Below are 17688 nucleotides of genomic sequence, written 5' to 3' on the forward strand. Positions count from 1 at the left end.
ATTTGGGCTGTTTCCATGTTCTCTCAATGGTGAATCACATTGCTATGAACATTGGTGTACAAATCTCTGTTTGCGCTTCAGTTCTTATGTTCCTGGGGTATATGCCAAGCAGTGGAATAGCTGTATGCCAACCAGTGGAATAGCTATGTCATACAGAATTTGTATGTTCAACTTTTTTTTTACTCGGTCCCAAGTATTTTATTTAAGAACAAAGCAAAGATTCTTCTAGTTAAGATGAAGGGGGATTAATTATCAGCATCACTGAACTCTACCCCAAATCTCCTATCCTCTTTCAGGTGTTCCCCCCAATTTCTTCCTTCCTTAGTGAGTGTGGAACTTAAACCAAGAAGCCCTAGTACAAATACTATGGCTATTTCCAAATTTTCTCCTTTCCTCTGCCACCCATTCCTAGGAAGAACAGGCACTTCATTCAGTTGGAATGCATGGGAGAGCTCACAGGAGAGACCTGGAGAAGGGGGAAGGCTTCCGCCTCAGGGAAAGGGACCGGGGAGTACAGAGTAGTAAAGTGAGGGCCTCCATAGCCTGGACCACCAAAATGGAGTCCTGGTGCCAAAGGAAAAGGCACCGGTCCTCCTGGGAAAGGAGCGACAGCAGGCTCAAAATCCTCTCGTTGCGAGTAGTCACCACCAGATCGTTTGCCCTTCTGACGTCGGTTACAGAACCACACGCGGACCACATCCTTCTCAAGGCCGAGTTGCTGGGTGATGTGGTTGATCTGCTACAGGGTGGGTTTGGGACACCGGAGGAACAGGCTCTCCAGGCTGCCTCTCACTCGTGTCTCAATGCTTGTTCCTTTCTCTTTCGGGCCTGCTGCAGAAGGGTCTCTGTTTTGCATATCTCCTGGAGGTTTTCATTGTTGTCTGCCTCCTCAACCCACTTCTGTAGCAGGGGCTGCAGCTTACACATGTTCTTGAAACTAAGCTGCAGAGCCTCCAAGCGACAGATGGTGGTTTGGCTAAATACCTTCCCAAAGAGAACTCCCAGAGTGAGCCCCACATCAGCTTGGGTATACCCCAGGGTGATCCTCTTTTGCTTTAGGAGTTTAGAAAATTGCTCGAGATCTTTCTGCCGAGTTTTGATGTCCTCGTCTTCGACCTCATTCGGCTTCTCCTTGTCCACCTTGGCAGAAGGCGGAGCAGCATTGGGCTCCGGGGAGGCCCTCTCGGAGCTGCTCTCCACTCCAGTGTTCGCCTCACTTTCCGGACGCGGAGTCTCAGGGCCATCTTGGGGCAGAGGCCCCAAGCCAACCTGAGGTCCACAGTATGCCATGCCTCCATAGAAATCGTAGGGCAAGGGGCACGCAGGAATGCCCCAGAACTCAGCACCTGGTCCGATTCCTGGCCCATCTGAGGCACCCTGGAAGCTCAGCCAGGCTTGGGGGTCAGCCCAGCCTGAGTCTGGCCCAGGCCCTCCTGGCCCTTCATCTCCACCTCCTGGTGGGGGCGAAAAGGCAAGGTTGGCAGTTAGGGATCCTGCCATGGAGAAGGAAGGCACCCCAAGACGGGGGCCTCAGGACAGAAGGGCTCTGGGGATGTTCAGCTTTTTGAGAAAACATCAAACTGCCTTCTAGGGAGGTTGTACCATTTGACAATCCCGCCAAAATGGATAAGCCTTCCTACCTCTCCACATCCTCCCAAGCATTTATTACTTGCTGTCCTATTAAACTTTGCCACTACTATGGTAGTGAGATTGTATCTCATTGTGGTTTTGATTTGCATCTCTCTTGTTGCCAGTGATTTTGAGCCTTTCCTCATGTGTCTGTTGACCATCTTGTGTCTGTTGACTATCTTCCTCTGTAAAAAGTCTTTCCATTTTAAAAATGTGTTATCAGTCTTTTGTGGAGGCCCTGTAGGATTCTATAAGATTTTGATATGAGGCCCTTGTATGAAATGGTGTTGCCAAAAGTTTTTTCCTAGTCAATAGGCTTTCTTTTCACTCTGTTGGAAAACGTTTTTGATACACACGGGGATTTATTCTTTTGAAGGTCCCATTCATCAATTTTATCATCCCCAGATTGTTCATTTCTGGCTGTATTTGGCTGTCTCTTTATATCATAGACTAGGCCATCAAACTTGATCCCAATTTATCTCTTATGAACTTTATGGTTTGGGGTTTATAGGTCTCTGATCCACCTTGAATTGATTCTTGTATATGGTGTGAGATGTGGATCCTCTTTCAGCTTTCTTCAGGTCTAGTCAGCATAGAATTTTTGTCTGAGGCAGTACTGGGGAATGCTTTTTTGTCTCTAAACTTCTGCTCCAGGATTGTATTTTTACCCAGTGTCTCTTCTTTATTTTATTTTATTTTATTTTACTACAATGCTGTCACAATATGATAATTTCCAAGGTGATGGCTTTGCCTCCTCTAGATCTGGTATGCTGGTGTTGTTTATTTGGACTGCTAGCCTGCGGCCCTTGGGGCAGAAGCATATATAGGTATAAAACCAACATCAGGATTCTTATTCAGGTGAGGTGTTAAGGAGTTATGGATACATAGCTGTAGCATTTAGGAAAGACTTCTGGACAGAGTGAAAGGGCATTCAGCACGGTGCATTCACAGAGAACTAAGGGCTGTGCTCTGGGCTCCAGCATGTAGAGGAGAACCAATTACAGAATCCTGAGATAGGACACTAGTGACACAAGAGGAAAAGAATCTATTTTTTTCTGAATTACACTGTTATTAACCTGCCTTAAGAGTTAGGAAGGCAATCTCCTCCTGTGAAACTTAAAGACTAAGAGGCATGATGAAAGATGAGTTAAGAGTTGTTTCTGATTCCTACTCATTGGAGATGAGGTTTTGTAACCTAATAGAAACCACTCATCTTGCCAAAATAATATCAGAATCATAAAAATTACTGTACTATGTTGTGGTGTATCTACAAATGAACCTACACCTGCACGCAAGTTGTTGTTTCTGTGTGCCATCAAGTTGGAACCAAATCATAGGTGAACCTTCAATGTTGTGGTTTTTTTTAATTTTTAAAATTCATTTTTATGAAGGTTTACAAAATCTTAGGGTTCCAGTCATTCATCATTGCACTTTTCTCCCTGTCCACTCCTCCCACCCAACTTACTCTTGAAAAGTGAAAGAAAAACTTCTATTGTTATATAGTCCCTGCCCCCAAGTCCACTCCACTGTGCAGCCTTCATTCTGGGCTCCTGTCATGACAATAATACCCAATCAAACATCCCTTTTTATACATCATTCCTCCCCTCCCTCTCTGTCTTCCATCAATGCCGACATCAGTCCCATTTCACAACAGTGACCCTATGCAATGTTTGTCCTTTTGTGACTGAGATATTTCGCTCAGCATAATGTCCTCTAGAGTTATCCACTTTGCATAATAGTTCATGAGTTCCTTGTTTTTCAAAGCAGCATAGTATTCCATTGTGTGAATATACCAGAGCTTCTCTATCCATTTGTTTGTTGATGGGCAATTGGGTTGTTGCCAAGTCTTTGCCATTGTGAACAAAGCCGCAATAAACATGGGTGTGTGTATATCTGCTTGGGTAGTGGTTATGCTTTCTTTAGGGTAAATTCCCAGTAGTGGAATTTCTGGGTCAAATGGTATTTCTATTTGCAACTTTCAGAGGCAGTAAATTGCATGGAAGAGTTGCTGAAGGATTTCCACCCATGCCTTTGAGATTACAGCACAGTTTCTTCCCACTAGGCCCCGAGAGCTTCCTTTCATGCAGGGAAGCCTCAAAAGTTCTCATTTCCCTCGTGTTCTAATACACGCCATTGTTTAAGTACCATTTTGTTTCCATTTACAGAGAATCTATAAAACCTGATCATTTTGAGGTTAAATCAGGAGTAAGAGTGTAGGAAATATCAACATAAAAAATAACTTGCAAATATGCCAAGGAAGAGGATAGAAATTGAGTTGTTTCTTGTTTTACTAGGAGGAACTTCTTGTTTTCCCTTGCCCTATATATTCTACTGTTTTTATAATAGTGGAAGATCAGAATTAGCTGAGGAATTTGGAAAAAGCACTTCACTGAAAGCAAAGAGTACCAGAGGATTGTTTATCTGTGTTTGCAAACGTATTTGAGTGTGTGAATCATAACTAACTTTAGCTAACCATGAGAAGTACAGGAATCCCAGAGCACTCCTTCCATCATCCCTATGGCTCATAGGTTCCCTGTAGATTCTTGCAAAACCTATACTTGGACCAGGAAGTAGTTCTCAGAACACAGCAAGGGAACACTGCAGGATTTAAAACTGGTAAACAAGTGCAGCAGAGATTGTCCTATCTCCATAACTTTTCAATCTGTATGAGGAACAGATATTTGGGAGGCTAGAGTTTATGAGGAAAAATGTAGCATCAAGACTGGAGGACGACTCATCAACAACTTCCATTATGCAAATGATACAACCTTGCATGTTTAAACTGAGGAGAACCTGAAGTGTTTGCTGCAGAAGGTCAAGCACTATAGTCTTCAATGAGGATTGAAGCTCAATATCAAGAAGATAAAGATTCTCACCCTTGGGCCAATTGAAAGATTCAGAAGAGACTGAGGTTGTTAACAATTTCAGCTTGTTTAGCTCCACAATCAACCCTCTTGGCACCAGCTCAGGAAATCAAAAGACGAATTGCATTGGGGAAGACTGCTGTCAGGGAGGGATCTTTCCAAAATGCTAACGAGTAATGATGTCAGTGTAGGGACTAAAGGTGTGCCTGATCCTGGCCATGGTCTTCACAATTACATTGCCTTCATGAAGCTCTGTGGCTGGAATGTCTCCAAGACACGTCTGTTCATTCTTTTGGTAGTCTTGGAGTATCCATTACTTTTTCCCAACTCCATAACTTAGAGGCATCAATTATTCTTCTATGATCCTTATTCATTGTCCAGTTCTCATTTGTATAAAAAGTGATAGAAAAGACTATGGCCTTTATCAGGTACACCTTTGTCTTCAAATTGACATCATTTCTCCTCAGTAATTTTGAAAAATCCCTGACAATGATTTTTGGAAGCAGGCATGGCATCCACTTCCTAAACAACATGCCTCTTGAAACTCTATGAACTTTGATAAATGACGATAGTTGTTAGAGGGACTTCAGGCCTTTTGTTCACAGGGTCTCTATGAGTCTTGCTTGACTTGAAGGCAATGAATCAACAACAATTTAGAGAAATCCCTGACAGTAGATTTTCCCAATGAAATATGTCTCCTGATCTTCTGAGTGCTACCCCAAGGGTTCTAATTGTGGATTCAAGTAAGAAGAAATCATTGAAAATTTCAGTCATTTTTACAGCTATCTTGATGTTGTCTTTGGTTGAGTAGTGAGATTTTTTCCCCCTTGATGTTGAGATGTAATCCATATTAAAAGCTTTACCCCTTAAACTTTTACAAGCTTTCAAGTCCTAATTTTCAGCAAGAAAAGTTGTAACATCTGCATATCGTAGGTTGTTGATGAGTCTTCCTCCGATCCTGATACCACTTTCTTCTTCATACCATCTAGTTTCCTGAATTACTTGCTCAGCATACAGATTAAGTATGGATCAAGAATATAATCTTGATGCACACTTTTCTTAATTTTAAATCAACAGTATTCCCTTATTGTGTTCACAAAGCAGCTCCTTTTCTTGGCCTAGGTATAGGTTTGGTGAAAGCATAATTAAGTGTTGTAGGACTCTGATTCTTCATAGTGTTAGACACAATCTGTTATGATCCATATAGTCAAGTGCCTTTGCACAGTCAATACAACATAAATAGACATTCTTCTGGTATTCTCTGTTTTTAGCCAAGCTCTCTCTGTCACTAGCAATGACCTTCCTATTGACACAGCCAACAGCTAACTCAACTTCAACTTCTGGCAGTTCCCTGTCATTGTATTGTTCTAATGAGTTTTGGATGATCTTCAGCAAATATTTTGCTTGTATGTGATATTAAAGATCTTGTTTGATAATTTTTACACTCTGTTGGATTACCTTTCCAGGGAATGGGAGCAAATATTAATCTTTCCGTCAATTGGTCAGGTAGCTGTCCCCCAATTTTCCTAGCATAGATTGATGAGCATGTCCAGGGTTATATTTGTTACATGAAACATATCAGTTGGTACCACTTCTATTTCTGAGGGCTCATTTTTTGCTAATGCCTTCCCTACAGTTCTAACAATTCCTTCATTCTCTTTGGCTCTTGGTAATATGATACTTCCTGAAATACTTCAGTGTTTACCAATTATTTTCAGTACAGTGATTCTGTGTACTTTTTCTTTTTTCTTTTGATGCTTTCTAGATCATTGAAGATTTAGTCTATGAAATCTCTCACTGTTAGACCTTGGGGCTTGAATCTGTTTTTTCAGTTCTTTCATCTTGAGAAATACCTAGCACATTCTTCACTTTTTATTCTCTAAATCCAGCTCTCTGTACATCCTTTAATGATACTTTGCATTGTTTCTTGAGCTGTCCTTAGAAATCTTCTGTTCAGTTCTTACACTTCATCTCTTTCCCTTGTTTTGACTTCTTGATGCTTTAGTATAATTTTCAAAGTCATTCTTTACTTCCATCTTGGTTTTTTTTTTTTGTTTTTTTTCTTTCTTTCTTTTTGTCTTTGGACTGACCTTCTACTCTCTTTGTGGATGATATCCTTGATGCCCCACAACTAATTTGGTCTTCAACCATTAGTGTTCAATGTCTTAAGACTACTCTTAAAATGATTTTTAAATTCTGAGGAGACAGACTCAAGGTTGTATTTTTTGTTCTTGTAGACTTGTTTTTATTTTCTTCATTTTCATTTAAACCGGCACAGAGGTAACTGATAGCCTGTTACATAGTCAACCCATGCTCTGGTTTTGACTGCTGATATTGAACTTCTTCAAAGATTCCTTTTACGGATATAATCAGCCTGAATTCTGTGCAGTTCATCAGGTGAGGTTCTTCTGTGAATTTGCTGCTAGTGATTTTTTTAAAAGGATATTTGGGATGAATTAATTATTGAGTATACAAAATTCAATCGTAATTTAGCCTCATTTCTGTTACCAAGTCTGTACTTTCTATCATTGTTTGTTCACCGTTTCCAATTTTTGTATTTCAGTCACCAGTTATCAACACATATTGATTACACTTTTGTTCAACTTTGGACTGCAAAATGTGGTCATAATACTCATTTTTTTCTTTGTCTTTAACTGTTGGTGCAAATATTTGTGTAACAGTTATATTAACAGGTTTTTCTTGTATGCATTTAGATAGTATGCTACCACTAACAACATTGTACTTCAGGATTGAACTTGAAATTCTCTTTTTTAATTATGGATGCAACACTATTCTTCCTGAGTTTTTCATTCTTGGTGCATAGTAGATCATGTGTTTTTCTGTTTCAAAGTAGTCAATGTTGTCCATCTTGTTCTACTAATGTTTAGAATATAAATTTTCAGAAATTACACTTAATTTTTTACAACTTCTACTTTTTCTATATTCATTTCTAAGATTCCATGTTCCAATTATTAGAGGATATTTGCAACTGTTTCTCCTTATTTTGGTTGACTTCTAATCTGGGCTTTATCTAGAAGGGACATTTTAAGTAATTCATTGCACCACCATTTTAACAAATATTTGTAAAATTATTTATAAAATAAAAAAATGATGAATTTTTAAGATGAGTGTGCCTGTTTTAAAGAATTCTACACATATATTTCTTTTCTTAGCATCAGAGGGTCAAAGTTTGGCTCTAATGCTTATTGATGAATTATGAATGCTGGGAGGATCTCGGAGGTGGTATAGCACTGGTCTGTGCGTTGCTGTACAGAGGTAACTCGTGGTTGCTGTGATGCTGAAGCCTGTGACAGTGATGTGCCAATTGTGGTAATTGGGCACCCGTGGTGGACAGTGTTGGCTGGAGCTTCCCGACTAAATCAAGCCTGGAAGCAGGAGCGGCATCCACTTCCAAAATGGCTTGCCTCCGGAAACTATGTACCAACAGTGCTCAGGCTGTTCGTTCACAGGGTCGCTATGAGTCGTCTATGACTTGACGGCATTAAACAACAACAACAACAACAACATGCATAAAGGTACTGTGCTTGCTGTACAGAGGTAACTCGTGGTTGCTGTGAAGCCGAACACTATGACACTGATGCTGATGTGTCAAATGTGAGAATGGTTACCTCTGGCGGAAAGTGTTTGGTGGTGCTCCCCGATTAAAACAAGCTTGGAAGCAGGAGTGGCAGCCACTTCCACCATAGCTTGCCTCCGGAAACCCTATGAACCTGAAGAAAGGACGAAATTTATACAGGCGTCCAGGACTTTCATTCATAGGGTCGCTATGAGTTGCTTACAACTCGACGACACTTAACAACAACAACAACAACATGCATAAGGATTCAGGATGGTAATTATTCTGAACGTACTATGTTCCCACAATTCATGTATCTTTTTAACTCTGGTAATCTCAAACACATACAGTTCAAATCTGACAGCTGCTCTCACAGAGAAGGATGGGCAATCTCCTTTTGTGCTATTAACTGCCTCTGAAAATCTACTGGAGGGTCAACTATGGGTTAGTTCTGACTCAGTGGTAAACAATAACAACAATAGGCTGATTTCCATCTGTTCCTAAGAGTATAACTTTTCATTTGTTAATGGCAAAGGTAAACCATAGCTTTAACCAATCCTGTTCACCACCATAATTTTGAAGTTTACCGATAACACTAGTAGTCATATATAACTAAAGTTGTTTTAGTAGTATTGACACACAATCAATTATTTATTCAAAGTGAAGGAGCATGCCATCCTAAATATATCCAATGAGAAAAGAATGTGAAAAAACAATCTAACAATTCCACCAGAGAGACAGCTTATTATTTAAATGGTACAAGACACAGGAGCAAAAGGAAGAATGCTTATTCCTGAAAGTAGCATTGATATATTTCTAGATTAGAATCTAAAACATGGTGAGGTCAGCATTACATCAAATTTTATCTACTCCAACAATGGAGCATTTTGTAATGTGAAGAAAATATTGTATGTTGTTCTGTATCTGCTTTTTTGGTTTTGTATATTAAAATTAATGATTGTGATCTCTCATAGCACTATGTCACATGCCTGTGACACTTAAAGTGTATTATAGTGTACTGTGTTAGCAAGGCAGCTGCCTAGGAAAAGTTGTTTATTTTTAAAAATGTTTTTTGTCCAGAGTTGACAAATTGAGATCATTCGGCAAGAGAAACAGTGGAAACATAGCAAAGTAGAAAACATTTGTAACTATGACAGTGACTGATATTTTCAGACTTGATGAATTTATATTTTTTCTAAGGGCTGAAAGAAGATGATAAAATGTGTCTTGGTAGATGCAAATATATAATAAGATAAAATCATATAGATTAATTTTCCTACATTTAAGTGTTCATAGTCATTTGCTGTCACTTTTCTTAATCCTAGGTAATGCATAAAATTGTATTCATTCATAGATAAAAATAACTCAGATATTAAAATGTATAGAAATGATATATATAAGTATCTCCATAAGAATTAAAAGATTCATCTCATATTTTTAAAAAATATCTTTTTAAATTCCACTTCCTAAACAACATGCCTCTGGAAACTCTATGAACTTTGATGAGGGATGATTGTTATAGAGGGGCTTCAGGTCTTTTGTTCATAGGGTTGCTATGAGTCATGCTTGACTTCATGGCAATCAACAACAACATAAGCAACATTGTTTTAATTACGGATTTGACATGGATGATTTTCACATTACAAGTAAATTTCTAAATCTTTAGATTTGTTATGGAGCTGACCTTTGAGGCCCTACCATGCTTTCTGGCCAATAAAGAAAACCACATTACTAATGATCTCCACATTTCCATGATTTTAACTGAGTGACTGTTGTGACATGGTCTGTAGGGTGTTGAGCTACTCACCTAAAGATAGTATCTCTCTGCAGGTTCAAATCCGTCAGCAGCTTCCTGGATAAATGATGGAAAATCTCCTTCTATGTGATTTACAGCCTCTGAAAATCTGCTTGGAGTGGGAGGGGAGGCCAGCTATGAGTTCCACCTCAATGTGTTGAAATTGGTTTTTTTGCTACAAGTTGACTTTTCTTTATTTGGATAATAACAATTCACATTTACTGAATCTTTATGCCAATTATTTCACCTAAACAGATTATACAGAAGTATGTTCTACTTCAGAAATGAGAACACTGAGTCAAGGAAAAGGAATACATTTTTTCTGAAAACGAGTAGCTAGTAAATGAAGGTATTCTGGTTGGGGCTAGTGAAGCTTTAGCATGGGGAAGGTTGAAGTTTTCTCTTTTGAGAGAGTTGATGTGCCTACCTACAATGACACAATTGAAGTATCTTTTTAGAACACCTATTGATGTTCAAAATATGCAGTAGATGCTTGTTGTTAGTTGCCATTGAACTGACTTCATTCCACAGAAACCTTATTTTATAGCAGAAAGCATTGCTTGATCACGTGAAGTGTTTAGGAAAGTTAGTATGTTTGAATCCTGGATTGTGGCTATTCTGATAATCTATCTTACTGACACTTTCCACTTTTCTAGCTATTGTTCTTTTCCAAAGACATGTTCCAAGTAAACCATCCAAGGTTTTACTGTTCAAAACCAAAAGTATAAAAATTATGACTGAAAAAAATAGGAGATAATTTAGGGACCCTAGTTTATCACTTACTACAGAAGATCAAGCATGACATCTTTCAATATGGATTACATTTCAACATCATGTTTATGTGAAACCTGTATCAACATCAATAAACAAAAATTTTCACAATTATAATAAGGAGCATCATGGTTGAATAAATTGAAATTGTCAATGATTTCATCTAACTTGGATCCACAATCAACACCCTTGATATCAGCAGCCAGGAGATGTTTGTTGTTGTGGTTGTTAGGTGCCGTTGAGACAAGCATGACTCATAATGACCCCATGAAAAAAAAGATCTGAACTCTGTTCAATCCTGTACTCTCTTCACACTTCGACATGCAAGAGCCCATTGCAGCAGTCACCGTGTCAATCCACCTGAATGAGGGTCTTCCTCTACTTCACTGACCCTCCACCCTTCTCAACATCATGTCCCTCTCCAAGGAATAGTACCTCCTAGAGCATGTCCAAAGTACGTGAGGTGAAGTCTCCTCATTCTTGCCTCCAAAAAGCACTTCAGCTACTGTGAAATCTGTGCCACTGGTGTTTCAACTGTCGCGAGGATTTCCCTTCATGGACAGGTTTTGGTGGTATTCCCTGATTAAGACAGACTAGAAAGAAAGACGGGCCATCTATTTCCTAAGTAAGAGGCCTTTAAAAACCCTATGAACACTAAAGAAAGGGGACAGTTATAGTAGTGTAGTGGTAGAGCCACTGACTGTAAGTCATTTGAATGAGGAAAATCAATAAAACACATTGTTTAACAATTGAAACATGGAATGTATGTAGCTTAAATGTTGGAAAACAAAATTGTTAAAAATGAAATAGAATGCAATGGATATCAACGTACTAGGCATTAGTTAGATGAGATGGACCAGCTTTGGCCATTTTGAATCAGATAGTCATGTGGTATTTTATTCAGGGAATGAAAAACAGAGAAAGAATAGTGTAGTGTTTATAGTCAAAAAGTCAATTTCAAGTTCTATCTTGAAATATAGTGTTGTGACTAATGGGATAAAAGCTATACACATATAAGGAAGAACCATTAACACAACTATTATTCAAATATATTATATGCCCTTACATCTAGAGCCAAAGAAGAAGAAATTGAGACTTTTTACCAAATTTTGCACTCCAAAATTGACTGAACATGCAATCTGGATGTGTTAATGATAATTGGTGACTGGAATGCAAACGTAGGAAACAGTGATGAAGGAACAGTAGTTGGAAAATATGGGTTTGGTAATAAAAGTAAAGCTGGAAATAAAATGATTGAATTTTGTATTTACAATGATTTATTCATTTATTCATTGTAAAGTCAAAAGATGACTTTACACGTGGATCTCACCTGATGGGCTGCATAGGAATCAGATTGACTGCATTTGTGGAAGAAATCATTGGAGAAGCTCAATATCAGCAGTTAAACTAAGCCAGGGGCAGATTGTGGGTCAGATCATCAATTACTCATATGCAAGTTCAAATTGAGCTGAAGAAATTGAAAATAAGTCCACAGGAACCAATATATAGTCTTGAATCAATTCCATATGAATTTCAAAGTTATCTTAAGAATAGGTTTGAGGCATTGAATATCAAAGATCAAAGACTAGATGAGTTGTGGGATGATATTAAGGATATCAGCCATGAAGAAAGCATAAGAGCATTAAAAAAAAAGAGAGAAGAAAAGGTCAAAATGGATGTCTGAAGAGACTCTAAAGATTGCATTGGAACACTGAGAAGCCAAAACTAAAGGAAAACATGTCAAAATGAAAGAGCTGATCAGGAGATGTTTAACACAGGGACCTCTCCAAAGTCCTGAAGAACAATGGTGTAAATTTAAAGACTACGGTGTTTCTCCACAACCTCTTCAGCATTTGCTGTTTTCTGTTCTGTTAAATTTTGCTATTCTTACTGGGTGAGATGATTTCTCATAGTTGTTCTGATAAAAAAATTCAAACACCTTGCCAAGAAGCAGCGTCAGACTCCTGGTGACCCAACACCAACACTTATTCACTGTTGGTGGGAATGTAAAATGGTGCAACCACTGTGGAAGGCGGTATGGTGCTTTCTCAAAAAGTTGGAAATAGAAATACCATTTGACCCAGTAATTCCACTACTGGGAATATATCCTAAAGAAACCATAACTGTCACCCAATCAGATACAGGCGCACACCTATGTTTATTTTGACTTTGTTCACAATAGCAGAGTTGGAAACAACCCAAGTGCCCATCAATAAACAAATAGATAGAAAAGCTGTGTTATATTTACACAATGAAATACTACACTGCATTGAAAAACAAGGAACTCATGAAATATTACACAAAATGGATGACCCTGGACAGCATTATGCTGAGTGAAATATCTCAGTCACAAAAAGGCAAATATGGCATAATGCCACTGTTATAAAAGAGGACTGACATGATTAGATATTATTGTTATGACAGGCGTCCAGAACAAAAGTTAACATAGTGGAGTGGACTTGGGGGGAGGGATTGTATAACAATGAAAGAATTTTTTCTTTTGTTGTTTTTGTTGTTATGTGCCATTGAATCGCTTGTGACTCACAGCGACCCTATGTACAAGAGCTCTAAACTCCGTTCTATTCTGTGCCAATCTAGCCATCCCAAACGCACTCACTCCCACCACGGCACTCACAGAATATATTTGTCTCATCGAAGGTCTTCCTCTCCTGTGCTGCCCACCCACTCTGCCAAACATGATGTCCCTCTAAAAGAACCAATCTCCCCTTGCAACATGCCTAAAGTATGTCAGACAAAGCTTCAGAATCCTTGACTCCAAGGAGCATTCCGGCTTCACCTTCTCCAGGACAAACCTCTTTGTTCTCCTAGCAGACCATGGTATAGTCAATACTCTTCTCCAGCACCACAGCTCAAAGGCATCAATTATCTTTCTATCAACCCTACTCACTGTCCAACTCTCTGACACATAGCACACAGTTGTGAAGACTAAAGCCCGGATCAGGTTCACCTTAGTCTCTAGCCTGACGTCGTTGCTCTTCAGTACTCTTGAGAGGTCCCTCACAGCCGACTTTCCCAATGTAATTCGTCTCTTGATTTCCTGGCTGCTGTTACCAAGAGTGTTAACTGTGGAACCAAGTAAACTAAAACTGTTAACTATCTCAATCTCCTCACCATCCATAGTGACACTGCCAGTTGGCCCAGTGGTGAGAATCTTTGTTTTCTTGATGTTGAGCTTCAATCCATAGAGGAGGCTGCAGTCCTTGAACTTCTGCAGCAAGCGCTTCAGGTCCTTCTCAGTTTCAGCAAGCAGGGTTGTATCATCTGCATAATGCAGGCTGTTGATGACTCTTCCACCAATCCTGATGCCACATTCCTCCTCGTACAGCCCAGTGTCTCAGATGATCTGTTCTGCATACAGATTGAAAAGGTATGAAGACAGAATACATCCCTGATGGACCCCCTTCTTGATTTTGACCCATGTAGTGTCTCCTTGCTCTGTTCTGATGACTGCTTCTTGGTCCAAGTATAGGTTTCACATTAGCAAATCAAATGTTCTGGGATTCCCATTCTTCTCATGGTCAGCCAGAGCTTGTTGTGATCCACACAGTCAAAAGCCTTTGCATAGGGGAACCAAAACTTGACCTTAAGTCTGTCCCACTCGAATTTCAAAACCATCTCAGGAACAGGTTTGAAGCCTTGAGCACCAATGAGTGTAGACCAAATGAGCTCTGGAAGGATATCAAGAAAATCGTCCATGAAGAATGCAAAAGATCATTACAAAGGTTGAAAAAGAAGAAAAGACCAAGATGGATGTCAGATGAGAGTCTGAGTATTGCATTAGAGCACTGAGAAGCCAAAGCTAAAGGAAGAAACCAAGAAATCAAAGAGCTGAACAGAAAATTTCAAAAAGCAGCCCGGGACGACAAAGCAAGATACTATAATGAAATGTGCAGAAAGCTGGAGTCAGAAAATCAAAAGGGCTAAACTCGCTCAGCGTTTCTTAAGCTGAAGAAGCTGAAAAACAAATTCAAGCCAGGGGTGGCAATACTTAAGGACACTTTGGGTAGAATGTTAAATGACCCAGAAAGTATCAAGAGAAGAAGTACACAGAGTCACTGTATCGGAAGGAATTGGATGACACATAAGAATTTAATGAAATAACATATGAGCAAGAGCCTATGGTGATGAAGGAGGAAGTTTAAATTGCTCTTATGGAATTGGCAAAAAACAAGGCTCCAGGAGTTGATGGCATACCAATTGACATATTTCAACAAACAGACACTGCCCTGGATGTTCTCACTAAGTTGTGTCAAGAAATCTGGAGGACAGCCAGTTGGCCCACTGACTGGAAAAGATCGATATTCATTCCCATTCCAAAGAAAGATGACCCCACAGAGTGCAGAAATTATCAAACAATATCATTGATATCACATGCAAGCAAGATTCTGCTGAAAATCACCCCAAAACATTTGGAACAATATGTTAACAGAGAACTGCCAGATGTGCACGCTGGATTTAAAAGAGGTGGTGGTACTAGGGATAATGTTAGATGGATCTTGGCAGAAAGCAGAGAATACCAGAGGAATGTCTATCTGTGCTTCATTGACTAGGCAAAGGACTTTTTCTTTAACTTTTCAAAAAGAAAAGTGAATGGAGAGGGAGGGGTGGGCAGGGAGAAAAGTGCAGCAATGAATGAATGGAAATCTAAAGTCTGTGTCAACTTTCATGAAAATCAATTTAAAATAAAAAAAAATATAAAGACTAAAGAGTGTTTGATTCAAGTCATGGTCTTTTCAATCTCCTGCTGTGCATCTGAGGGACAGAGGATTGATACCTTTGAGTCATGGTGTTGGAGAAGAGTGTGGAATGGACTGCCAAAAGAACAAACAGATACGTCTTGGAGAGAGTTCAGCCAGAGTTCCCTTTAGTGGCAAGGGTGATAAAGCTTCATTTCATATACTTTGGGTATGTTTTGGTGGGGAGGTGAAGTTGTGGTGGGGTGCTATTCCTTGGATAGAGACATCATGCTTGGAAAGGTGGATGGTCAGATAAAGAAAGGAAAACTCTCAACGAGATGTATTGACACAGTGACTCTATCAATGGACTCAAGTGTGTCAGAGAAAATGAGGATGAGTCAGTAAAGGACACGATTCAGGTCTGCTGTTTGTAAGGTCACTCTGAGTTTTACTTGACTCGATGGCACATACTAACAACAATTTATGGCATAAATAGCCAATAAAGCACATTAAAAATTCAAAAGCATTTGAAGACAAACTATGTAACTAAGAATTCTTAAAAATGAAAAAACTGAGACAATTCAAAACACATCTTCAAAAGGATGTAAAGAGAACCTACCAGTTGGTAAAAAAAATAAAAAAATTGACTGGCAACTAATTTCCAAGACTTATAGGAAAATTCCACACTTCAACAACAAAAAGAAAAATTTTAATTAAAAAAATGAGTACTAGGAAGAAAATGTACATTAGTGAATAAATAAAAACCCAAATTTTCTGTAAACTTTCATTAAAATTACCCACACAAAATGAATATTGGATGCATAGTATCAAAGAAGACATTCAGATAGTGAACAAATATGTAAAGAGATGCTCATAATCATTAGATATTAAGTAGAAATCAAAGCATGAGATAGCATCTCAATCAGACAAGAATGTTTTACTTCATAAAGCAGAAAATAACACATGCTGAAGAGTTTATAGGAGATTGGTACTCATACACAGCTGGTGGGATTGTGAAATAGTAAAACTATTATGACAAATGATATGGAACTTTCCTTAAATACTTAGAAATATAAATACTATTTGCCCCAATAATCCCATTAGTCACTTTATAAGCACATACCCTAGAGAAATAAGAGCTATGCTATCCATGTTTATTGCAGCAATATTATTTAAAGCAGCAAAAAGTTGGAAATAACCTAAGTTACTGTCAATGAGTTACTGTCAATGAATGAATAGATAAATAAATTATGGTACGTACACATACTGGAGAATTTTCTTCTTCAAAGTCCAGCTTCTTGAATAATTTGCTCAGCATACAGATTTAATAGGTATGGATACAGGGTACAACACTCACAATATGCCTTTCTTAATTTTAAACCATGTATTTGAGAAGCTGGACTCTATGAAGAAGAGTCTAATATAGGGATTGTAAGAAGACTCACCAACAGCATGCATTATGCAGATGATACTGTCTTTTTTTTTAAAAAAAAAAGGATTTTTTTTTAATAATCCTCTGGTGAAAAAGCTGCACAGTCATCTCAGGTCAAGTCACTGGAGAATGTGTATTTTTTTCTGTTATCCAATTTTCTGCTCTCTTTTTTGCAAGCTCTAATGTTGGCCTTTGCAGATGACAGAAAAAATTGATTCTTTTGAGCTGTGGTGTTGGAGAAATGTACTGAATAACCCATTGATTGTCGAAAGATATGTCTCAGGAAAAAAAGTGTAACCAGAGTGCTCCTTAGAGGCAAAAATGGCAAATCTTTATCTCTCATACTCTGAACATGAGATTAAGAGTGCCTAGTCCTTGGAGTTTAGGGCTGTTGTACATAGAGTCGCTATGAGTTGCAGGCGACTCGACGGCACATAACAACAACAACAACAAGTCCTTGGAGAGGGACACCATGATTGGAAAGGACAAGGGTCAGAGAAGGAGAGGCAGACTCTCAATGAGATAGTCTGACACCATGACTACTGTAATGGGATCACGTATGTCAGAATTTATAAGAATGACACAGGACAGAACAGGGTTTAGATCTTTTGTTCATAGAGTTGTCATGAGTCATTCTTGACTCAATGGCATAAAGCAATAACACACTCAATGGAATACTATTCAGTGTTAAAAAAATAATGGATCTCATGACACTGATGAACTTGAAGACGTTTTGGTGAGGAAAGTCAATGAGAGAAAGGATGAACATTACATGGTACTACCATTATAAAAAGGAAGCTCTGGTGGCCAAGTGGTAGGAAGCTGCACTTCAATCTCAAAGGCATGCAGCTGAAACCAACCAGCTGCTCCACGGGACAAGGAAGGACAATCTTTTTTTATGCAATTTATGACTTCTGAAAACC

The 17688-nt window shown here is 38.8% G+C and overlaps 1 pseudogene; it reads right to left on the bottom strand.

Moving 5' to 3' along the window:
• Positions 1 to 430: 430 nt before the first annotated feature.
• On the bottom strand, positions 431 to 1500 carry LOC102851121 (annotated as a pseudogene).
• Positions 1501 to 17688: the final 16188 nt, after the last annotated feature.

The sequence above is a fragment of the Elephantulus edwardii genome, unplaced genomic scaffold, assembly GCF_000299155.1.
Source record: "Elephantulus edwardii isolate Elephantulus edwardi_28Jun2011 unplaced genomic scaffold, EleEdw1.0 scaffold00368, whole genome shotgun sequence".
Lineage (NCBI taxonomy): Eukaryota > Metazoa > Chordata > Mammalia > Macroscelidea > Macroscelididae > Elephantulus > Elephantulus edwardii.